The sequence below is a fragment of the Mytilus galloprovincialis genome, chromosome 7 (assembly GCF_965363235.1).
Source record: "Mytilus galloprovincialis chromosome 7, xbMytGall1.hap1.1, whole genome shotgun sequence".
In the NCBI taxonomy this organism is placed as follows: domain Eukaryota; kingdom Metazoa; phylum Mollusca; class Bivalvia; order Mytilida; family Mytilidae; genus Mytilus; species Mytilus galloprovincialis.
The window spans coordinates 81,427,215-81,454,270 of NC_134844.1; the positions used below are offsets into that span (position 1 = coordinate 81,427,215).

The 27,056-nt window shown below is 33.3% G+C and overlaps 1 protein-coding gene across 5 annotated transcripts in view; it reads left to right on the forward strand.

Moving 5' to 3' along the window:
- Positions 1-7,332: 7,332 nt before the first annotated feature.
- The window catches only part of LOC143083786 (uncharacterized), a 59,371-nt gene continuing 39,647 nt past the window's right edge, over positions 7,333-27,056 (forward strand). For 2 of the 5 annotated variants that reach the window (XM_076260128.1, XM_076260132.1), the window contains exon 1: positions 7,334-7,427. The gene's annotated coding sequence lies outside the window, so the exon portion shown is untranslated. Of the gene's footprint in view, positions 7,480-22,446; positions 22,541-27,056 lie in introns of those variants that run through there. The other 3 variants (XM_076260136.1, XM_076260129.1, XM_076260130.1) reach the window with 3 other exon arrangements.

Genomic DNA, 27,056 nt, shown 5'->3' on the forward strand with positions numbered 1-27,056 from the left:
GTGTGTATCTTGTTAATCAGTCGATTTGAACATCTCAATAAAGCTTGTGTTTATGTATTTATTGAATACCATGGATTTCACTCTAAAAACAGTTTGAATTTAATTAAACCGGGATTAAAAACACGAAATCCCGAGGTCCAGAATTTAAATAAATTTAAATCCCGACATCCCAAAATTCGAAAAAAGAATTCCCTGATCCCGAATGGGTCAATCCCGAAATCCCGAGCCTAAAAACACCCGGTCCCGTACTCCGTATAAAGGTTCTATCCTCCCTCATTAAACAACTGAAAGAAAAACGAGAAACAATTGTGGAAAACTAATTTTGCTAATCAGATGATAAAATCAAAAGCAGTCAAATTAATTGATAACACTGGCATCTTCTTATGTATTATGGATTAAACCTGGTTTATAGCTAGCTAAACCTCTCACTTGTATGACAGTTGCATTAAATTAAACTATATTGACGACGATGTATCATAGAACTAAAAGAAACAGACCTATATAGTAGGTAATACTATAACATTTGTCAACATTGTTTTATAAATCAATATTAGCACAACTGTTGAATATTTGAAACCAGATAATCCAAACGTGACCTGGCAGACTTTCATCTTCGTCAACATGTTGAAGACTTACCATCTCACATTAAAGATACAATCGATTATCCGTTTAGAAAAATGCAGGCCTTAAATCCACTTCCCTCCGACACAACACTTGTTTCTATGGATAGTAACTTCCTCCACACAAATATGCCACATGCAGATGTCATTGATGCATGTAAATAAGTTTAAAATTCCAGACCAGTAAATTATCCACACGCTACTGAGCGGCCTGGTCAAAATGCTCACGCTGGTACTAAAAAAAACAACTTCACTTTGATGGAGATAATTATTTGCAGATTAATGGGACTGCTATGTGCATCAAAACGGCTCCATCATATGCCAACATATCACAAAGAACGTCATATATTCAACATTTACATGTTTTGTTCATGCATCAATCTAATTTAAAAAATGTAAATCTCTGATTTTGTTATACTATGCTATACCAAGGATTATGATTTGTATTACTATACAAATCCTTGGTTATACTACATATAGTTGTTTGATCTCATATGTAACGAAATCAGAGATATATATTTTAATTAGATTGGTTCATGCATGTTCCTTTTCATTTGCATTTTTGTGTGTATAAAGTTCCAAATATTCTAACAAAAAAGTCTACCCTCACCAATTTCAGTGATCATGATTCAATTAATTTATTACTGACTTGCTAATATATTATGTATGTTCATGGGAACATATCTTACCGGAATCACAGTTGGTAAATATTTATAGATATTTTTTATCCTTTGTATCATATTTTGTTTTTTCTAAAAAAAATATTAGTAATTACACAAATCCTTGGTAATTATGATGCGAAATATGTTCTAGTTATTCCCCTTTGGTCATTCGTTTGATATTCTCGGTTAACTGATTTTGATTTGTGTTCACCCCACCTTTTAGTCTTTTTTCTATACTCAGAGGCTATAGTCATTACATTAGAATTCTTTAGAGTAATCAGATCGAATAATTTGGATACTATTTGTTGTTATGCACAATTTCTCAGTCGGTCTTTTAAATCTGTAGAATCTATTAAGAATTATATTTATGGTGTAAAAGTATGGTATTGCTGCATTAAATATTCAACCCGAGTATGATTTTATTCAAGCAGTGCTACACGAGACAATACAATAGCTTATAGTTATGATACTGAAGTTTACTACTTTTTTTATCGTCTTTTAGATGTGTCATTTCTGTAATATATGCATCCGATTTCATTTTGTTGAAAGCAGGCCAAGTTACATTAAGTGGAGGAAGGAACTTTTAAAGTACTTTTTATTGGTATAGTAATCAAAGCCTAAAAGAAATCTTCATGAAATCAAATCTCTGTTTTTGGCCGTAGAAGTTTTGTGATGGCATGAAAGTTTAACTCGAACATTTCCGCAAGACATTGTAAACCTATTGTTTTGAATTGATGATGTAGCTCAATTTATTTATTAATTTGAATGTTTGGAGCTTATTACAACTTTTACACTTAGTAAAAACGATCGTGTTTACAATTTGATAAATTATCTGTTTTAACTGTAATGTTTGAAGTTTCAAAACTAAATGTCTCCTGGGACACTTCCGTACATCATATAATTCTGTTCAAAATATCTATGCAAAAGTTTTAAATGGAGACATCCATGTAAATCAATACTGAAATATATCACGTCATAGAACGTTCATGCAAAATTTCGAAGAGTTCCGTGAACATTTAGCGAATTGTTCGAGTTTTATGTTTCGAGTTTGTTGCAAGGGACACCGCTTAGTAAACGTTGGTTTTTTTTTCTGATAATAATCTGTGTCTTCCGAAGCCTATGAATTTTATATTTTTATTCTTTCTCTATCATAATGTGAAATGGAATGTGTCAAAGAGACAACAACCCGACCATAGAACAGACAACAGCAGAAGGTCACCGCAATAGGTCTTTAATGAAGTGAGAAATTCCCGCACCCGGGGCGTCTTTAAGCTGGCACCTTATAATCTTTATTTTTATATATAATTTGAAATATTTATTTCAGCATTTCTTTAAAGAAAATTTCCCCGTCAAATATTTACTTAGCGCTATTTTTTGTGGAAGTAGCAATATCTAACGTTGCGTCGGGATCTATAATGACCCCCTCCTTTGTTATAAGTAAGAATTCGAAGTTGGTACAATTATCTTATGCACAGTTTCAGAGAAAACTGAAATCTGTTATTCTGAAGACAGCTAGGAAGAAATCCAAATTCATATTCATCATATAGTTTTAGGAGGGGTGGTGCCCGGCACTTTTGCCATTCAAACTTACTTAACTTAAAAACGAGTTCATGGACCCCTCTTTTTTAAAATGCCATTTGGTTTGATTACGCGAGAAGATTATGTGTGCCAATTTGCATGAAAACGTAAATAGTGCAATTTTTTTAAATTGGATAAATATACAGCAAAAAATGATGTTTTTTTTCTACATTCATGAACATTTGATAAAAATGAGTTATTTCTGAATTAAAAAATGTCTAAATTTTTAGGATACTTACAAAATACAGAACTGATTACAAATTATTTAACAAAAAACAATTTGTGTTTAACTTTTAAAACAAAAAAGTCATGTCTTTCTTACGATAGGGGAAATACGGCCACTAATTCGAATTTTGGGCAAATATACAAAATGTCGACCTCATTTTATTCAAGAAGTAGCACATGAAGTATATTTTTTTATAACATGATTTAATCAGGTTAAAAAAAGTCTTAATGGAAATTTTTATCAAAATGTAAATACGGGATGAAAACTACATGTATCGTATGAAGGTTTTGGTGTTTACAGACTCTATGATAAGGGAATATTGGGATGACATATATTTTGCATGGATTTGGTCGCGATCAGAGGAAACAGGATAAATTCTTTAAGAAACACGATTAAGGGTAGATATTCTCATATCATTATTCACTTAGGTACTAATGATATAGTTAATAACTCTGTTGACAAAATTATTGCTGATTATAAGCAAGGATTTGTATTACTAAACAAATCCTTGTTATAAGGAAGTAATTGTTATCATCAAATCTTATTCATACAGTATTACTTTTTTTTAGCTCACCTGGCCCAAAGGGCCAAGTGAGCTTTTCTCATCACTTGGCGTCCGGCGTCCGTCGTCGTCCGTCGTCCGTCGTCGTCGTCGTCGTCGTCGTCCGTCGTCGTTAACTTTTACAAAAATCTTATCCTCTGAAACTACTGGGCCAAATTTAACCAAACTTAGCCAAAATCATCATTGGGGTATCTAGTTTAAAAAATGTGTGGCGTGACCCGGTCAACCAACCAAGATGGCCGCCACGGCTAAAAATAGAACATGGGTGTAAAATGCAGTTTTTGGCTTATAACTCAAAAACCAGAGCATTTAGAGCAAATCTGACAGGGTAAAAATGTTTATCAGGTCAAGATCTATCTGCCCTGAAATTTTCAGATGAATCGGTCAATCGGTTGTTGGGTTTTTGCCCCCTGAATTGGTAATTTTGAGGAAATTTTGTTGTTTTTGGTTATTATCTTGAATATTATTATAGATAGAGATAAACTGTAAACAGCAATAATGTTCAGCAAAGTAAGATCTACAAATAGGTCAACATGACCAAAATGGTCAGTTGACCCGTTTAGGAGTTATTGCCCTTTATAGTCAATTTTTAACCATTTTTCGTAAATTAAAGTAATCTTTTCTGCAAAAATCTTCTTCTCTGAAACTACTGGGCCAAATTAATCCAAACTTTGCCACAATCATCTTTGGGGTACCTAGTTTAAAAAATTCGTGGCGTGACCTGGTCAACCAACCAAGATGGCCGCCACGGCTAAAAATAGAACATAGGGGTAAAATGCAGTTTTTGGCTTATAACTCAAAAACCAAAGCATTTTGAGGAAATCTGACAAAGGATAAAAATGTTTATCTGGTCAAGATCTATCTGCCTTGAAATTTTCAGTTGAATCGGTTAACCTGTTGTTGGGTTGGTACCCCTGAATTGGTAATTTTGAGGAAATTTTGCTGTTTTTGGTTATCATCTTGAATATTATTATAGATAGAGATAAACTGTAAACATCAATAATGTTCAGCAAAGTTAGATTTACAAATAAGTCAACATGACCGAAATGGTCAGTTGACCCCTTTAGGAGTTATTGCCCTTTATAGTCAATTTTTAACCATTTTTCATAAATCTATGTAATCTTTTACAAAAATCTCCACTGAAACTACTAGGCCACAATCGTCTTTGGGGTATCTAGTTTGAAAAATGTGTCCGATGACCTGGCCATTCAACCAAGATGGCCGCCACGACTAAAAATAGAACATAGGGGTAAAATGCAGTTTTTGGCTTATAACTATGAAACCAAAGCATTTAGAGCAAATCTGACAAGGAGTTAAATTGTTAATAAAGTCAATATCTATCTGCCTTGAAGTTTTATTTAAGACGTTGGAAATATTTGCCTGTTAATAATAGATATATTGTTATGACTTTTTATGTGTATGGCTATGTTCTGGCTGTGGATTAACATCTAATGATTGAAATAGTTAAATTCATATTTATGATTTATCATGTTTATGTTAACAGTCAGTGGCGGATTCAGAGGGGGCGTAGAGGGCGTACGCCCCTCCTTTGCTTGGACTTTTTTTTTTTTTGTAAAATGATTAATCAGACTAGACTTCGTGAACTTTGCCATTTCCCGTGTACTCTTTATTTTATTTGTACGCGACAATTCTTTAATTATAAATTTTAAAGGTATTTTTCGCTGGAATCTACTGATTATCAAAGTCATGTGTCTATGATTCACTATGGTGGAGTTTTGTGTGAAAGTTTTATGCAACAATCATAAATAGTTTCTGAGAAAGTTTTAAGCAATACCCATATATTGTTTTTGAGATACGGCGGAACATATTTCCCCTCCCCATCCCATCTTTTTTTTTACAAAAAATCTAAATATCACTAAAATGAAATTTTGAATCAAAACCAAAACGTATACAGACCTTTAGAGTAATATAACAAAGAAGTGTGTAAAGTTTTAAGCAATAATCATAAATTGTTTTTGAGATACGGCGCGACATGTAAAAGAAACCTCCCCCTTTTTTTTTACAAAATACTCAATAATTTGAAAATAAAATTTTGAATCATCACCAAAAAGTATACAGATCTTAATATTAATGTAACAAAGAAGTGTGTAAATTTTTAAGCAATTATAATAAACCTTTGTTGAGATACGGCGTGACATGTAAAAAAAAAAACCTCCCCCTTTTTTACAAAATACTCAATAACTCAAAAATGAAATTTTGAATCATCACCGAAAAGTATACAGATCTTAAGATTAATATAACTAAGAAGTGTGTAAAGTTTTAAGCAATAATCAAAAATCGTTTTTGATATACGGTGCGACATGTGAAAAAATCACCCCCCTGTTTTAGTTACAAAGTGCTGTAAATCAAAAAGTTTTAATCTTATTTTCACCAAAAAGTATACAGATCATTTGACTATCATAAGAAACAACTATAATAAGTGTCATGAAATTTGGATAAGTCGTTCTCAAGTTACGGTGCGACATGTTTACGCCGGCCAGACAGACGGACGGACACCGGATATTTGTATAACATAATACGTCCCGTCAAAATTTTGACGGGCGTATAAAAACGGGCATATTTTATTTTGTGGCAAGAGTTTGCATGTCTGGCCGTCATATCCGAACTGATATATTGAATACTTTTTTCAAGACCAGACTGCAACCTGCCTGCATGCTGGGTTAAAAACTTCGCCCCCCTTTCCAAAATCCTGGATCCGCCCCTGTTTACATTATTGTAACAATTATAAAAATCATTGTAATACCCCCTTTCCAAAATCCTGGATCCGCCCCTGTTAACATTATTATATAGGAACTATAGAGTGGGGTGCTCATTTTCGCCACATCTTTCCATGTTTTCTACAGTTTATGTTCAGGTCTAAATGTTTTTGAAGTATACTGATATTTCTATATGAAGATAACTTCAAATGCAAAATATTCTTAAGCTTGAAAACCGGTTTGTTTTAAGAAAATCATCTGAAAAGTTAGATTAAAGGGTGTTTGAAATTTCCGGATGTTTTGTCAATGGGGGACACATATTCGCCGTTTTTACACATCTATTTTAAACCAAATAACCGCAGCTTTTAACAATTTTTGTCAAATCAATTGCATTATAGATGAATAGCAGACATTTCAAAGGTATAAAGAATTCAAAATTAGGGCATTCAGTCAAATATTTACTTAGAAATACTTCTTTGAAATCGTGTTTTTTATTCAGGAAATTGTCCGAAAATCGTTGTCCGTTTTTCGGTCATTTTCGGTAGGAGCCGCAATTTTGTCTCAGTTTAAAAAAATATTATATTTGTTATAAAAATATAATTTACGTGTACATTTCTTCCATTTCAGCCATCCTTTGAAGTTTTCACACCTCAAAATCCTAAAACGGCGAAATTGTGTCCCCGGCGAAAATGAGCACCCCACTCTATGTCCAGGTGAAAAAGGTAATATTTACAGATTTCGGAACATCTCTTGACTTGTCCGTACTAGTTGGGCTTATAATTTGTCGTTGTACATATATATAGTATATTTTCTTGGTTGGTGATATATTTTGGGAATTGTACTGAACGTTGCCCACACCAAATTAAAGATGCCGCAAAAAAGGTGGTGGATTTTTTTTTATGTGACAAAATAGTTTTGATTGTGTTTCCAAACTTTGATTTTTGTCCTTTTAATAGTATGGAAAAATTTAGAGGGTCTCGAATGAAATCTCTCGAGCATAATATTTTGTTTTCTTTTCCCTTTGCATATATCCCCCTGCTTGTTTTTATATACAGCCTACAGGTGAGAACAATTATAAATAGTTATCTGTATAGAAATAACCGTACTCACAAAAGTAAGTAAAATAAAAGCAAGGTTTTGATTACGGTGTGGCAGTGGTTATTATATATATTATTGAAAAATTATCGTTACCACCATGCAAAATGGATTATCATTAATAGGGTATCATTAACAGATTAGGGGGACTCTGATCCCGGATCCTGCAAACTGTTTTGTCAGATTCCCGTATCACGCTTACACTATGTACATAAGCAATTCTCATTTTTTTGTAATTTCCCATTTCCCGTTTTCACGGCACAATAATTTGAGTTTCATGTGTCACACCTGGGAACAGTATATCTAACATATATGTTCCTGGTCACACCTACAAATAATAGACAATACCGCGTCCTACTAAGAGCCTTAGACCCCAAGGAGACCCACAGATTAAGGTTCATCATAATCTTTAGGCTAATATGGCCGTATTTACAACTAAAATTTTACTCTTGAGTACAGACAAAACTATGCAACCGCAAAAGCTTTAAGGGATGGCAGGAACTAGATAAATAAATTTTGAATATAAAAAAGAAAATGTGGTATGATTGCCTTTGAGACAACTGTCCACAAGAGACCGAAATGACACAGACATTAACAACTATAGATCCCTGTACGGCCTTCAACAATGAGCAAAGCCCATACTGCATAGTCAGCTATAAAAGGCCCCGATATGACAATGTAAAACAATTAAAACTAGAAAACTAATGGCCTTAATTATATAAAAAAATTAATTACAGACTTTGGACAGACACATACATAAATAATGTGGCGGGGTTAAACATGTTAGTGGGATCCCAACCCTCCTCTAATCTGGGACAGTGGTATAACAGTACAACATAAGAACGAACTATAAATTCAGTTGAAAAAGGCTTAACTCATCAGATGGAAAAAAAACACCAAATGGACGTGGCCGGGTACTTGTAGATCTCGACAAATAAAAGACACTAGGATCAGATCTGAGAGTACTCGCAGTTATCTGACAGCTAGTTCAAAGCCACTAACAACCAAGGATTTGTATAGTATACAAATACTTGTAACAACTAATAAAAAAAATCATGCATCTAAGACTAAATTGCTTTTATGTTTGAGAAAATTATAAACTTTACTAGATTTTGCTATTCATTTTTTTTTGTTCCTGCAGAGGGTGCCAAAATAAACTAAGTTGTGAAAGCGGTTTGAGAATCTCCACTTTTAAAATATATAATACATGTTGTGAGTAGTATTGATTTAAATGGACAATAGATGGACAATTGACATCTGCACACAATCTGTCTCAGTGTTCTATTTTTTTTTGTATTCTCCTTGAAATTGATAGATATTTTTTACAGAGTTATTTTTCCTAATATTGAAAGTTTACCACAAAATATAAGTTTTTAAGCTAACTGCAAAATAAGATACAAATCCCATATAATGATAATGAATAATAAATTTGACAGTAAAGATGCACATAGACTTCATAACAATAATGTTATTCAATGATGTTGAACAGGCATTTCAAAAGACTGGAAAGCAAAATTTCTGAGATTGAAAGCAAGTGTTTATTACTGCATATGCTGCAAAAAAATGTTGAAAAGCTGCAACCCTATCTAGTCACTGTGAAGTGCTACAATGTTTATATATATAAGCAGCACATATACAGTAACAAGAAAGGCTGTTAACTTGTAAATTTTCATACTGCAGTAATTTTAAAAGAAGTTAAAACGTTATCAATTTTCTAAAGAAAATAGAAACTACAGGAGAGAAAAGAGTAAAACTACTTTCATTAGACCACTCCAAAATGTACTTCGGTCAACACTTTTACACCCCTATAAAGTTAGGGACGACATCAAAAGTTCAATGAAGGATAAAAAACTTAATTCACATAGTTTTTTCACTGACCCCCCACCCCCCTCAACTTGATTTGGGGAAAATTGATTGACCCGTATAGATATATGTAAAAATCAATGTCGGATAACCACATCTTGCAGCAGTTCAACCCCGTACCCCCGAACTATTTGAATTAAGTTTTTTATCTTACATTGATCTTTTGATGTCGTCCCTTACAAAAAGAAGCATTCAATTCTTAAATAAAGAGATTTTTAATCAAGAAGTAAATTTGAACAAGGCATGGAAGAATACAACTTTTAATGTTTAAAAGATCAAAACATTTTGAGATGAAATATGGAAATATTTTTAAGTATTGAGCCAATTTTGAATTCTAGTTTATATTTTCAATATGAAATGGTTATCATATATGGACCATAATTTGCTATTGGGCTCGTTTCCTATAACGATAGAAAAGTGATAAAAATGTGTATTTCTGTAAGAAAAGTTGTAACTACATCTAAAGATGCCTTTATTTTTATCAACATACAAGTGTATGCTACTCTTCCCTAGAAAAAAAATTGAAATTAATAAATTTCAAAGATTATACGACCGTATTTTTGTGTCGTTTCTCGCGTTACTTTTCGCTTCCGAAGTGCATAATGCTGACTGATTTATAGATAATCGTCACCGGCAAATTCGTAACTTTTGCTTTCAAATAATAAAGAACATCGACCAATAAGAATAGTCAGAAGAAAATGCAGAGAACTATAAGTATTTCTGTAGCAGGTGTAAGAACACTGGCGTTACTTTCGTTTCCGATTTCGTAACGCAAATTTTAGATGATGTAATCTGCTTTGTTCATGTTGTTGTAACAGAATTCTTTATATCAATATGCAAATATGAACTCTCGCAAGATGTTCAAACAGGTAAATCAGAGATGATTTACATTCTAGTTTTGTTCTTCGTAATAATTAAGTTAGAAAATGACGTTATCGTTATGCGTTACATTTCACATGAAACAGAAGTCCAGTTATTTCCTTTTTTTTTATTAAAATTGTTTTTGTCGTTAAGTTCTAATCATTTCCGGTCATACGTGAAACATGTGACTAACATGTGATCACGCCCTTACGGCCGGATATACGAAATACTAGGTCTAAACAATGTTTTTGTTTCCAACGGGATGTTAGCAAACATAATCTGTAGACTTGTTTCGTCTTGTTACAAAAAGGAAAATACAATTTTCAAAGAAATTGCGCCGGGGGTCTATTATTTTTCCTATGTGCATAATGTTACAATCGATCTTGTGTGAAAATAAATGCTCAATGACTTGACAAAATTGATTTCAGATTTGACGATGTTATAACACACTTCGTTACCCGATAATGATGTAAAGGGTCCTTGGAAAATTCAATCGAAATTACGTCTCTTATCATTGTGCCGATGCTCGTTGGATTGATTTTGCTTCAGCAGTAAATATTACTGGATATTTTAGGTGAATTAAGATAATTTAATAAAAAATACATGTTAATCATGTTAATATACCGTTACACTTGGAATGTACAAATTTGGTATCTTTGTCACAATTTTTAATTATTTTTTTTTATTCATGTTCTGCAAACACTTTTCAGAAATGCAATAAACTTGTCAAAGGAGAAGTAAACTTTTACCATGCATGACTTGAAAGGAAGTACTTTATTGATTTTAGCCCACTAAAGTAGATGGTGTACAGGTCACAAATATCACATGGTGCCTATTTTAAAGATTTTAATTCCAAGTTCAAAGTTGTTTTTTTTACTGGATTTAAAGAATTTTACATTGCCAATGATTTGGAATAAATTGTATATAACTGGAATTTCAAAACCAAATATAAATACATTTTTTTGGCTAAAACATCAAGATACAACGATTATGGTATCCTGTATCAATGAAGAAAATATGGAAATTTCTGAATAAATTGTACTAATTGTTTTCAAAACAAGCACATATTTAGGAGTTTTATAATACTGTTACATTAATGATGGATTTTAAGAAAAAGTATACTGTTCAGATTATTTTAAGCAGATTTTGCAATAAAATAAAACTAAAAAAATGCTTTCGGTTTCTTATGGTTTCCTGTCGCGTTTAAAAAAAACTTTAATCTAACATCGAAAATAGATTTTAAATATAAACATGAAGCAAGTAACACTAGTAATGGTGTTCATTTATGTCTTTTGAAATATATTGTGCAAAAAAAGAAAATAAAGATTGGTTTCCTGTCACGTAAACGGTGAATCAAAATGTATTAATTTTTTCTTGAAAAACTCAATTGTTCCATTAATACTATTCTAACACCAACACAACCCACAGAATAAAAGTTGTTTTAGAACTTATAAAAAAAGATACAAAAAGAAACCAAAGACCGAATACCAAATTATGGTCCATATATCATTTCTTAAAATCTAAGGTAACAGCCAAAGTTACAATAAGCCAAAATGTGTGATGTAATTTTTGAAAAAAGAAATTATCATTGGCAGCATATTCAATGTAAAGTGAACTGACTGCAATGGGAAAAAGTTTAAGCTAACTCCCTTTGAATATGTTTAATAAAGCATTGGAAAATTCACTAGTAAAGTTGGGCCAATTAAATTGATACTCATGAAGTTATTTCACACCAGATATTTTTTTTTAAATCTTTCAAACTTCACTAAATCACAGTGTGACAGAACTATATGCATACTTTAAGGTTGCAACAACATATAAATGGAGTACTTCTTAGTTTAAAAAAAAAACCAAAAAAAAACCATTTGCTTCTGAAATCTGAATATTGAAAAAAATGTTTGCACCAATAAGATTAATATAAACTGAATGTTTCTATTATAACCCAAGACAATAAATTGTTGTGAATAGCAAAAATATTGACAAGAAAAGCATAGTTTTTTACCTCACTCCTGGGCAGATCCAGCCTTTATAAAATGGGGTGTTTCCTAACCAATAATGAAGAGGCTTTGATTTAGTTTGGATTTAATTTTTGGGGTAAAAAAAGGGGCCCAAATAAGCATTTTTGTAGTTTTCAGTCAAAAACTTGTGTTGTATAAATCTTCCTGAAATTATACCACAAGTTTTCATACTACAAAGGGATGGTTATGGGGGTTATGGCTCAACTAATTAAGCAACTAGGGGCAAAAAAGGGGGAAAACAAGGGTTTTTCTGGTTACAATTTAAAAGCAGTGTAAGGGAGGTAATGCAATTAAAATTTAAAGAATACTGTTATGTTTGATTACTTGATAACCTCCCTTACACTGCTTGTTTTCAAAAGTTTAAAGAAGAAATCTTCAATTGCACAGTATTGTGCAATAGATTTGTAAGATCTTTGAATTTATATAGTGACAAAAACCTATATTATGTCAAAAATTTGATCACAATCCAAATTCAGACAGTATCAAGCTTGAATATTAGGACCAAATTTGCCCTTATTCAGGGTTTCGACCACTGCGGTCGTATAAAGCTGCACCCAGCAGAGCACCTGGTTGGTTATTATCTTGAATATTATTATAGATAGAGATAAACTGTAAACAGCAATAATGTTCAGCAAAGTAAGATCTACAAATAAGTAAACATGACAAAAATGGTCAGTTGACCCCTTAAGGAGTTATTGCCTTAATAGTCATGTTTTACCAATTTTTCATAAATTTTGTAATCTTTTACCAAAAAATTTCCTCTGAAACTATCAGGCCAAATTTAACCAAACTTGGCCACAATCATCATTGGGGTATCTAGTTTTAAAAATGTGTCAGGTGACACCGCAAACCAACCGAGATGGGCGCCATGGCTAAAAATAGAACATAGGCAGTCAGAGCTCAGACATAAATAAGTCTGAATCTGCTTTTGACTCATAGAGGTCTTAATTTGTAAGATTTAGGATTTGTCTCCCTTTAATGCAAGACAAAATACGACTTTAATAATAGTCCATCAGCTAGTTTTCAAAAGCGATCTAGTTAAGGAGTTTGTGTTACACCCCAGGGTACCGCGATTTTTTTTGATAGAATTCAACTTCAGTATCTTATCAATAAAATACAAGGTGTTAGACCCAAAAAAAGGTGTCCAAAAGAGGTTTAAAAACGTCCCTTACAATGGTCCCCTTATTTAGCTATCACGACTAAGTAATTTTTAATTAAAATTTTTAATATAAAGCGATTGAAAAAAAATAAAGTATAGGTTGAAACAACTAAAACAGATATAAAACTATCATATTTAATGTAAAACTAAAGATTTATTGTTTTAAAAAAGTGTGTAATTACATTACAAACAATCCGATTTTTTGGGTTAAAATTAAGGCATATTTTTTCATTTCATGAAGAAATTCGTAATAAAATTATCCGTTTTTGTGAATTAAACTTTAAAATTTACCAGTATACAATGTTTAAACTATTTGCAATATATATATATCGTCTAAAATATGAATTATTCAATAAAACATAAGTACGTGCAAATACTCGTGAAATACCGGAAATCATCAAATTACCGTCTTCGATTCAGTCGATAATATATTCATACCCGAGTGCACACATACGCACTTTAAGGTTATCAATTTGCAACTGAAAACAAACATTTAATTGTCGATTATGTTGTTTTTGTGAGACAAATTATTTTATACAGTAAATGTGTAACAAAATATTTATGACAAAATTACAAATTAAAGTTAATTTTTTGCTTTTTGAAAAGGTGCACTCTATCGAACTCAATAAAGGTATGCTTGTTTACATTTTGTGATTTAGCTATGTGGTGATTAAGTTAAGATTGTAAAGTCATTCAATCAACAAACATTGCTTTGAACGTAGGTCAAATAGTCAGTTGGGGAATTTGTTTAGACTTTTTACTTTCTTTGGCACATAATTATGTCAATTTGACATACCATCTGGTTACTATTTATTTGCTTTTCGTAATATATACATTGTTCCTCATTTGATAGTGCTTTTTATCATTTTTCTTTCCTTCTTAATTTGATATATTGCTTCACTATTGTTTTATAAATTTTGTAAATATTGTCACACTACATGTGGTTTTATAGCAGTCATTGGGAAACGGTTTGGCGATGCAGGATTGGGCGATCTCCTGTTGGAGTCTGGAGTTATTTGGTCAGGTTCTTTGACTGGTGTATTTGAAGGTAAACATTATAATCGAGCGCTGCGATTGCTCAAAATTGTATTTGAAGCTTTTGAACGATTACTTTGGGAAGCATTTGGTTCTTGGCTTAATTCAAATGATGAGAATGAATTTCTCGATCCTAATTTTCAGCATCTGTTCTGTCAATCTTAGCTCAAATCAGACAAAATTTAACAGAAAACAACTTAAAAACATTGCTAATTTCACCTTATGTTGGTAAACTATTTGAGGCATTTAGTGTATATTGCAATCTAAGTGAGGGACTAAAGAAAAAGTTCTGGAATTCTTACATAGAAATGTTCAAACTTTTATTGGTATTTATAAGAGCAACAAGAGAAGGTAATTGGGAACTTCATTTGACATGTGTTGAAAAAATGTTACCATGGTTTTTCGCATATGACAGTCAAAACTATTCCCGATACATGTCAGTCTATAAATGTATTTGCTTCATATGCAAAATCTACCAAATACATATCCTGATGCCCATGTATGTCTTTCATCTGGTGGTTTTTGTGTTCAGAGAAGCTCTCATGGATTTTCTAGATCTCCAGTTGACCAAACAATCGAGCAAACGTTGAACAGAGATACCAAAACAAGAGATGGCATTGTTGATTTCAGTTTGAATAAAGGTTCTGTTAAACATCGTTTGCTAAATGCACATGAAAGAGCTTCAATATCATCAAAATGTCGAGATTTGGCATGAATAGTTAATCCTGAAACATCCACACAAACAGAACTTGACAAAACTCGAATGAAATGAGATGAAACTGACGTTTTGAAATTGGTTCAAACACTGCAAAGGTGGACAAACCCATTTGAGACATCTGAGCAGCTATCAGGCTTGTCCTCGGGCACTGTTTCTTCCTCTGAATTAATGTGCGACGCCTATAAAAAGGGAAAGTTGGCATCAGACAATTTCATCAGTGAACGGCTTGCTCAAAAGTCAATCGGCATTTTCAAACCAATTAAAAGACAATCATTGCTTACATTTTCAACAAAGGAAATAAAAGGTAAGCAGTTAATAACTGATATATGAACAACAACACATTGAAAGTAGATATAGACTAATAGCCCAGACAAGACAGTTGGGTATGAATTAGGTCCTCTTCCATAGTCTCTTGCAAACGTTGATGGTACACTAGTAAAGACAAATAAATCTGTCCTTGCTGGTCTTTTAGAAAAGGGCGTTGAACAAATGCAAGCTATTCCCGAGGAAAGCATGTGGATATTTGATGGCATGTCAGTCATTCAATCCATCACAAGGATACCAAGTACTTTTTCTGATTTGGCATATGTTGTTTTTAAAACCATCCTTTCAGTTTCTAAAAGAGCTCCCCGCATTGATTTTGTCACTGATCAGTATCCCACAATATCCATAAAAACATAGAACGGGATCGCAGGGGAGGGCAGATCATAACAATAATTTTGAGACCATCACAATCGTGTCCTCGTCAATGAAAGAAATTGTTGTCAGTTGGTAGAAACAAAATTGCTCTTATTAAATTCTTTGTGTCGGAATGGATTAAACAATCCTATAGATTTACACTTGAAGGAATTGATTTATTTGTATCGCTGTTGAAAATGAAATAGTGACAAGTGTAAAATGCACTGAGCTTCTAAGCAAACAGGAAGAAGCCGACAAAAAATGTTTCTTCATGCAAAACACAGCTGACAAAGGTTACGATTCCATTGTAATAAAATCAATCTGATGCGGAAGTATTGGCCTGCTATTTTCAGAATCCCATCAGTTCAAATATTATTCTTCTGATAGGTACGTCTTCCAAATGCAGATTATTAAATGTGCAATCAATGTGCGCAAAATTTGGGGAGAATGTTTGTAGAGCACTAACAGGATTTCACGCCTTTAGTGGCTGTGATTCAGTTCGTGCTTTGTCTGGTAAAGGAAAAAGCAAAGCATTTGGCCTTTTGAATCGTTCTGTGGAGTTTTCAGAAGGTCTATCCCGTCTTGGTGAAAATTTTAAAGAGGTAGGCGAAGAACTGTCAAAAACACTCGAGAGGTTTTTGTGTGCTATATATGGATACGATTATAATAACATCAATGAATTTCAGATTCTTTTTTTGCAATGCAAAAAAACATTCATTGTCATCTACTGCCCCAACAAAAGATGCAATGTTAAAGCACATCAAACGATTTGACTCTCAGGCAAAAATTTAAAAATCTGCTCTATCACACAACACTGTTCCATCGCCAAACAACCATGATTGGATTGTTAAGAACGATTTGATCAGCATCAATTGGCGAGACCAACCGCCAGCGTTAGATGCGTTATTGATACTGATAAGCTGTTCATGTATAGCTGCGCTGGTTGTGCTACCAAAAGATGTTCATGTATTCGACAAGGTTTATCCTGTACATATGGCTGCAAATATACGAGTGATTGTAGCAACAAGAATAATCAAATCGTTGATATGGCTGACGATGACGACGAAGATGATGAAGATAATGGTGATGATGATTCGGTAGATGGCGTTGATGAAAATGAAGATGATTTTATGGATTGACCTTCTTCATGACCTTAAAAAGTGGTGATTCTGTTGTTAAAAGAACTTATCTTGAAACCCTGAAAGCTTTTTTTTTTAGTACTATGTGTGTTTTTCAATGACTGTGATGTACATTGCTTATGTTTGTGTTTGTCATTGATTGCATGTTTTTTCCCTTTCTTACCTTTGACTTTTGTTCAACTGCCTTTAGTTACTTGATGCTTTATGTTTCAATGTAAAAAATATACATTTTATATCAAGAAAACTAGTATGTATGCTTTGGTTCATTCAACATCATGAATTTTGGATATTACCCTCACCCTTTTTTTCTTGGTCCTATACGATTTAAAAATTAAATAAAAATTAGCCTCCGTATTAATAAGATATGATTTGTTCAATTTAATAAGGGTAATTGTACCGAATACTTGGTTATTTTTTCTTTTTTCTGTATATATGTGTGAAATATTTTTTTAGATATACTCTTAAATAAGACCCCTTTTAACCCCTTTTGGACACTTTTTCAAAAGTCTAACACCTCTTAAAATATTCTTCAGACATTACTCTTTAGACTTATACCAAAAAATTGCGGTACCCTGGGGTGTAACACAGAACTGAAATTTTGCCTTACCAGCTGATGGACTATTAGTCAAATATTGTTAAGATAGAAATAATTGACCAGAATCAAAAAGTTGCAAATGTTGACTCCTACAAGTCGATAAGTTACCAAAATTGGTTAACTTTAAGACCCACGCATATTTATAAAAAGGTCATGCATCTAAATCAAATAATGACTACATTGAAAGACAAATTAATGCTTTAAATTTGTCTTCTAAAGAAAAATATGAATGAGAGTCTAAAAAATCGGAGATAATGTTAATTAACCTTACAATGCAACCACCTGGAACCTCACTTAATGAGGTAAAACATCTGTGTTTAATATATGATGTTCAATTAAATAATTAAATATAGATAGCAAAGTCCTTGTGAACTCTCAGACAGGTTTTTGCTGTCATAGGTGGTGTACTTTGGTCACAAATTAAAATTAAGTTTTTTCATCAACAGAAATAGACCTAAACAAGTCTGTCATTTTCTGACTTAGATGAGTCTAAAATTGAAAACACATTTTTATAATAAATACATGTTTTGACTTCTTTAAGTCAAATACAGAAATTGACCTGTTTATGTCTGAGCTCTGACTGATAGGGGTAAAATGTAGATTTTTGGCTTATAACTCTGAAACCAAGGCATTTAGAGAAAATCTGACACATGTAAAATTGTTAATCAAGGCAAGATCAATCTGCCCTGAAATTTTCAGATCAGACAACTGGTTGTTGGGTTGCTCCCCCTGAATTGGTAATTTTAAGGAAATTTTGCCATTTGTGGTCATTATCTTGAATATTATTATAGATAGAGATAAACTGTAAACAGCAATATTGTTCAGCAAAGTAAGATCTATAAATAAATCAACATGACCAAAATGGTCAGTTGACCCCTCAAGGAGTTATTGCCCTTTAAAGTCATTTTCTACCAATTTTTAACCGGATTTTTGTGACAAAAATGTTGGTTATTGATTTGGGGATGTACGGCGGGCGGCCGGGCGGGTGGGGGGGGGGGGGTAGGGGGGGGGGTGGTGGGCGTTCGGCAATCAAATGTTGTCGTGCATTAACTCATGAACCGTTCAACCAAAGCTTTTAAAATTTTAATATGTTATTCCTGACAACTATACGAAGGTCAAGTTCAATAATGGCGATTTTGACTTTTACCGTTCAGGAGTTATGGTTCTTGAAAGATTGAAAAATGGAGTTGTCCGTGCATTTACGCATGAACTGTTCTACCAAAGCTTCCCAAATTTTAATATGTTGTTACTAATGAAAGAATGGAGGTCAAGTTCAATAATGACGAATTTGACTTTTACCGTTCAGGAGTTATGGTTCTTGAAAGATTGAAAAATGGAGTTTCCAGTCGTGTCCGTGCATTTATGCATGAACTGTTCTACCAAAGCTTCCGAAATTTTAATATGCTGTTACTGATGACAAAATGGAGGTCAAGTTCAATAATGACAATTTTGACTTTTACCGTTCAGGAGTTACATGGTTCTTGAAAGATTGAAAAATGGTTTTTCCCGTCGTGTCCGTGCATTTTCTCATGAACCATTCAACCAAAGCTTTTGAAATTTTAATATGTTGTTACTGATGACAAAATAGAGGTCAAGTTCAATAATGACGATTTTGACTTTAATCGTTTAGGAGTTATGGTTCTTGAAAGATCGTAAAATGGCGTTTCCATTCAGGTTGTTGCATTTACTCATGAACCATTCAATCTAAGCTTTTCAAATTTTAATATGTTGATACTGATGACAAAATGGAGGTCAAATTTGATATTGACGATTTTCACTTTCACCATTCATCAGTAATGGTTCTTGTGATATTGCCAGGACACAAATAAATGTTAATAAATCCGGTTTGCTGTCGTTGTGACAGCCTCTTGTTTGTAAATTTTGTTATCTTTTACAAAAGTCTTTTCCTCTGAAACTACTGGTCCAAATTTAACCAAACTTAGCCACAATCATTATAAGGGTATCTGGTTTAAAAAATGTGTGCAGTGACCCAGCCAACCAACAAAGATGGCTGTCATTGCTAAACATAGCTAGAACATAGGGGTAAAATGTAGATTTTGGCTTATAATTCTGAAACAAAAGCATTAAGTGCGAGTCTGACGGGGGTTAAATTTTTTATCAAGTCAATGTCTATCTGCCCTGAAATTTTCAGATGAATTGGACAACTGGTTGTTCGGCTACTGCCCCCATTGAATTGATAATTTTAAGGAAATTTTGCCGTCTTTGGTTATTATCTTGAATATTATTATAGATAAAGATAAACTGTAAACAGCATTAATGTTCAGCAAAAACATCTACAAATTAGTAGACATGACCAAAATAGTCAGTTGACCTCTTAAGGAGTTATTGCCCTTTGTAGTCAATTTTTAACAATTTTCATTCATTTGGTAAATTTTTGTAAATTTTTGTAAATTTTTGTAAATTGCAAGTAGCAAGAATGTTCCGTAAAGTAACATCTACAAACATATCACCATCACAAAAACACAATTTTGTAATGAATCCATCTGTGTCCTTTGTTTTATATGCACATAGACCAAGGTGAGCGACACAGGTTCTTAAGAGCCTCTAGTTTATTTTGCTATCATCTGCAAGCTGAAAAAAAACTGCACATCAAAATTCTGGTTAGTTTTGAATTTTCTGAAACGCATACTTCATATAACTTTTACATTTCAAGTTCCTATCATGCCTGAAAACTTTCCTACATTATCAGTTTGTCAGTACTCATTGTAAATTTTGAGGTGTAAACACGGCCATATTTTTAACTCCTTATGATGATCCTTATGTCTGACAGTGGTCAGGAGAAATTATGTGTGAAATCATGAAAAAAGGGAAAAACAAGATATATACATGTATTCTGGCACTGTGATGATCGGATTAAAGCTTTACATTGACATCTTCATGTTTCGCCTATTATGACAGGTTATAAGGTATTAATACTGGCTTTAATTGTTGATCTATGCGAATCCTTTTTCTATATCGATTCGATTGTAATTGGCATTTTTATTCAGGAAGCATGTCCTGGGCTCCAGGTGAAGCCACATTTATAATTATGCTGCCAGTTTTATTCTCTTTGTCAGAGGCGATTGGAAGCAGTGAAATAATATACATTATTCATTTTATTTGAAAACCCAAGTGTTTGCCAGTCAGATTATGATTTTATTGGCTGTCATTCAAAAATGTGACTACATTACTTGTTCATATTTTAAAATACATTCCAAACATTATAATCCTATATAGCCTCTAATCTGTTTTAATCTTTAACAAAAACAGCCCATAAACCAATTAGAATTATTAAGGATTTTCAAATATTTTCATTGTATTGCAGTGATCATATATATCTTAGGCAGGTTCCATGAAATACTAAGTAGATGTAACTGCTTGTTTCATGAAATGTTTTTTTGACAGTTAATTTTCCTCAGACTTTCTGAGTGAGTTTGCACATGTTCAATAATGGACAAAATGTAGTATTAATAAAAAGGAATACAGAAATGTGGTTTGATCACCAATGAGACAAGTTAGAGATAAAAGATGTGGTATGAGTGTCTATGAGACAACTCTCTATCAATGGTATCAAGTCACAATTTATAATCAAAGTACTGAAGTACTGAACATCTGATGACTGCAAGTTCTTCAGGATGGTCACAAGCACTTGTCTCTGAAAAAAAATCACATCTCTATACCTGAAAGTGGGGTTTATGTACCGGTAGATATATTTATTTTCTGAGACAAGATCATGTGTAGATGATAAATAAATGACAGGGAATTCAACCTCATCGTAATAACCATTATATTATGGTCAGTACATGTACTCTGGTGTGTTGTTATACAATGTATATTATATTAATGCATGTACACGGGCTATGTTCTTCTCATATATGTTATGATTGTATGATACTAAACCCCTAACGGGAAGGATTGTGCCTGATGTTCATATAATGAAATCATAATCTTTCAGTCAGTTTAATTGAAGTCTGGAGCTGGCATGTCAGTTAACTGCTAGTAGTCTGTTGTTATTTATGTATTATTGTCATTTTGTTTATTTTCTTTGGTTACATCTTCTGACATCAGACTCAGACTTCTCTTGAACTGAATTTTAATGTGCGTATTGTTGTGCGTTTGCTTTTCTCCATTGGCTAGAGGTGTGGGGGAGGGTTGAGATCTCACGGACATGTTTGGCCCCGCCGCATTTTTGCGCCTGTCCCAAGTCAGGAGCCTCTGGCCTTTGTTAGTCTTGTATTATTTTGATTTTAGTTTCTTGTGTACAATTTGGAAATTAGTGTGGCATTCATTATCACTGAACTAGTATATATTTGTTTAGGGGCCAGTTGAAGGACGCCTCCGGGTGCAGGAATTTCTCGCTACATTGAAGACCTGTTGGTGACCTTCTGCTGTTGTTTTTTTCTATGGTCGGGTTGTTGTCTCTTTGGCACATTCCCCATTTCCATTCTCAATTTTACAATGTATTTGCATATAACAGTTACATGTACAAATATAATTTTCATCAATTAGTTCATCCTTCTATTCTACTATATTAATAATAGTGCAGTGCACAGCATGGTGGACACTCTTTTGTTTTGAATTATGAAAGCACTTTATGATAAAACTTTATATAGTTCTATATCACCTTACAAAAAGGATAAAAATATCCAATTAAATAAATTTTAATTGGATTAACTTAATAAGATTAAATAATATTGTAGTCAAAAAGCTGACAGCTCGCTAGTAAGCTGAACAATTGAAAATTAATTATGTAATAAATGACAAAATCAATTGGTAATATCAGGTCATTGATTTATTAGAAGATTTTCTACTTTTCACTTTATAATACATTGTAATAGGATTATCAGTAACCTTCTATGGAGATGTAGAAACTTTTATGTTTGTTTTAAGGTTTTGTTTTTCAAACGGCTGGTTTCTTTTATGGATTTGGAGTAACAACAGTTTTTCTAGGTGTGTTGTTATTATTTCATATGATTATTAGAGGGAAACATTCATTTGGCTTGTCATATTTGATGTAAGATATTTATTTAGGAATAAGCTCTTTCGTAAGCATTTTAATACTTGTAACAAATATACGTTCATATTTAATGTAGATTTAGAAGAAAAAAAACAACCTTAAGGTTTTTTTTTTTTTAAAAATATAAATAGTGTAGATGTCAAAGAGTTCTTAAGTATAGCACTGTTTAGTACCAGTATTCAATACCAAAATAATACTTGACTAAACAGTTTGCCTGCAATGATGTATACTTTAGGTGTTTAAGTGCTATAAATCCTTGTTTTTTGTTTGTTAGGACATTGTTTATTTCTTTGGCATAACCGTGGTGCATCAATTTTCTGCATTTAATTCAACAAAAAAATCTAATGTGACATTCCAGAGTTGTAGAACTTTTCTTATTTATAATAATTACTAGAACACACCCGCGAAATCGCGGGCATTAGAGCTTGTGAGATTTTTTTCTACTACCCCATAATTGGTAATTTTAAGGACATTGTGCCCTTTTTAGCTCACCTGGCCCAGAGGGCCAAGTGAGCTTTTACCATCACTTGGGGTCCGGCGTCGTCCGGCGTCGGCGTCGTCCGGCTTCGTCGTCTTCGTCCGTCGTCGTTAACTTTTACAAAAATATTGTCCTCTGAAACTACTGGGCCAAATTTCACCAAACTTGGCCAAATTCATCATTGGGGTATTTAGTTTAAAAATTGTGTCTGGTGACCCGCCAAACCAACCAAGATGGCCACCATGGCTAAAAATAGAACATAGGGGTAAAATGCAGTTTTTGGCTTATAACTAAAATAAACCAAACCATTTAGAGCAAATCTGACTTAGGTAAAATTGTTTTTCAGGTTAAGATCTATCTGCCCTGAAATTTTCTGATGAATCAAACCACCCATTGTTGGGTTGCTGCCCCTAAATTGGTAATTTTAAGGAAATTTTACTGTTTTTAGCTCACCTGGTCCGAAGGGCCAAGTGAGCTTTTCCCATCACTTTGCGTCCGGCGTCCGTCGTCGTCCTGCGTCCGTCGTCGTCCGTCGTCGTTAACTTTTACAAAAATCTTCTCCTCTGAAACTACTGAGCCAAATTTAATCAAACTTGGCCACAATCATCATTGGGGTATCTAGTTTAAAAAATGTGTCCGGTGACCCCGCCAACCAACCAAGATGGCCGCCATGGCTAAAAATAGAACATAGGGGTAAAATGCAGTTTTTGGCTTATAACTCAAAAACCAAAGCATTTAGAGCAAATCTGACATGGGGTAAAATTGTTTATCAGGTCAAGATCTATCTGCCCAGAAATTTTCAGATGAATCGGACAACCCGTTGATGGGTTGCTGCCCCTGAATTGGTAATTTTATGGAAATTTTGCTGTTTTTGGTTATTATCTTGAATATTATTATAGATAGAGATAAACTGTAAACTGCAATAATGTTCAGCAAAGTAAGATTTAAAATCTGGTCAGTTGACCCCTTAAGGAGTTATTGCCCTTTATAGTCAATTTTTAACCATTTTTAGCTCACCTGGCCCGAAGGGCCAAGTGAGCTTTTCTCATCACTTGGCGTCCGGCGTCCGTCGTCGTCGTCCGTCGTCGTCCGTCGTCGTCCTGCGTTAACTTTTACAAAAATCTTCTCCTCTGAAACTACTAGGCCAAATTTAACCAAACTTGGCCACAATCATCATTGGGGTATCTAGTTTAAAAATTGTGTCCGGTGACCCCGCCAACTAACCAAGATGGCCGCCATGGCTATAAATAGAACATAGGGGTAAAATGCAGTTTTTGGCTTATAACTCAAAAACCAAAGCATTTAGGGCAAATCTGACAAAGGGTAATATTGTTAATCAGGTTAAGATCTATCTGCTCTGAAATTTTCAGATGAATCTGACATTCCGTTGTTAGGTTGCTGCCCCTGAATTGGTAATTTTAAGGAAATTTTGTTGTTTTTGGTTATTATCTTGAATATTATTTTAGATAGAGATAAACTGTAAAAAGCAATAATGTTCAGCAAGGAAAGATCTACAAATAAGTCAACATGACCAAAATGATCAGTTGACCACTTTAGGAGTTATTGCCCTTTATAGTCAATTTTTAACCATTTTTCGTAAATCTTAGTAATCTTTTAGAAAAATCTTCTCCTCTGAAACTGCTGGACCAAATTATTTGAAACTTGGCCACAATCATCATTGGGGTATCTAGTTTAAAAATTGTGTCCGGTGACCCCGCCAACTAACCAAGATGACCGCCATGGCTATAAATAGAACATAGGGGTAAAATGCAGTTTTTGGCTTATAACTCAAAAACCAAAGCATTTAGAGCTAATATGACATGGATAAAATTGTTAATCAGGCGAAGATCTATCTGCCCTGAAATTTTCAGATGAATTGGACAACCTGTTTTTGGGTTGCGGCCCCTGAATTGTTAATTTTAAGGAAATTTTGCTGTTTTTGGTTATTATATTGAATATTATTATAGATATAGGTAAACTGTAAACAGCAATAATGTTCAGCAAGGTCAGAGTTACAAATAAGTCAACATGACCAAAATGGTCAGTTGACCTCTTTAGGAGTTATTGCCCTTTAAAGTCAATTTTTAACCATTTTTCGTAAATTTTATATATCTTTTACTAAAATCTTCTTCTCTGAAACTGCTGTGCCAAATTGATCCAAACTTGGCCACAATCATCTTTGGGGTTTCTTGTTTAAAAAATGTGTCCGGTGACCTGGCCATCAAACTAAGATGGCCGCCACTGCTAAAAATAGAACATAGGGGTAAAATGCAGTTTTTGGCTTATAACTCAAAAACCAAATAATTTAGAGAAAATCTGACATGAAGTAAAATTGTTAATCAGGTCAAGATCTATCTGCCCTGAAATTTTCAGATGAATTGGACAACCTGTTTTTGGGTTGCGGCCCCTGAATTGGTAATTTTAAGGACATTTTGCTGTTTTTGGTTATTATATTGAATATTATTATAGATATAGGTAAACTATAAACAGCAATAATTTTCAGCAAAGTAAGATCTACAAATAAGTCAACATGAACGAAATGGTCAATTGACCCCTGTAGGAGTTATTGAACTTTGTAGTCAATTTTCAATCTGCTTCCTTTGTTTAATATTCACATAGACCAAGGTGAGCGACACAGGCTCTTTAGAGCCTCTAGTTTGTAAATCTTAGTAATCTTTTACAAAAATCTTCTCCTCTGAAACTACTGGGCTAAATCAATCCAAACTTGGCCACAATCATCTTTGGGGTATGTAGTTTAAAAAATGTGTCCGGTGACCCGGCCATCCAACCAAGATGGCTGCCACGGCTAAATATAGGACATAGGGGTAAAATGCAGTTTTTGGCTTATAACTCAAAAACCAAAGCATTTAGAGCAAATCTGACATGGGGTAAAATTGTTTATCAGGTCAAGATCTATCTGCCCAGAAATTTTCAGATGAATCGGACAACCCGTTGATGGGTTGCTGCCCCTGAATTGGTAATTTTATGGAAATTTTGCTGTTTTTGGTTATTATCTTGAATATTATTATAGATAGAGATAAACTGTAAACAGCAATAATGTTCAGCAAAGTAAGATTTACAAATAAGTCAACATGACCGAAATGGTCAGTTGACCCCTTAAGGAGTTATTGCCCTTTATAGTCAATTTTTAACCATTTTTTGTAAATCTTAGTTATCTTTTACAAAAATCTTCTCCTCTGAAACTACTGGGCTAAATCAATCCAAACTTGGCCACAATCATCTTTGGGGTATGTAGTTTAAAAAATGTGTCCGGTGACCCGGCCATCCAACCAAGATGGCTGCCATGGCTAAATATAGGACATAGGGGTAAAATGCAGTTTTTGGCTTATAACTCAAAAATCAAAGCATTTAGAGCAAATCTGACGGAGTGAAATTGTTTATCATGTCAAGATCTATCTGCCCTGAAATTTTCAGATGGATTCGACAACCGGTTGTTGGGTTACTGCCCCATAATTGGTAATTTTAAGAAAATTTTGACGTTTTTTGTTATTATCTTGAATATTATTATAGATAGAGATAAACTGTAAACAGCAATAATGTACAGCAAAGTAAGACCTAAAGATAAGTCAAACATGACAAAAATGGTCAGTTGACCCCCTAAGGAGTTATTGTCCTTTATAGTCAATTTTTAACAATTTTCATAAAATTTGTAAATTTTTACTAACATTTTCCACTGAAACTACTGGGCCAAGATCATTATAGATAGAGATAATTGTAAGGAGCAAGAATGTTCAGTAAAGTAAGATGTACAAACACATCACCATCACCTAAACACAATTTTGTCATGAATCCATCTGCTTCCTTTGTTTAATATTCACATATACCAAGGTGAGCGACACAGGCTCTTTAGAGCCTCTAGTTGGTTATTATCTTGAATATTATTATAGATAGTGATAAACTGTAAACAGCAATAATGTTCAGCAAAGTAAGATTTACAAATAAGTCAACATGACCGAAATGGTCCATTGACCCCCTAAGGAGTTATTGTCCTTTATAGTCAATTTTTAACAATTT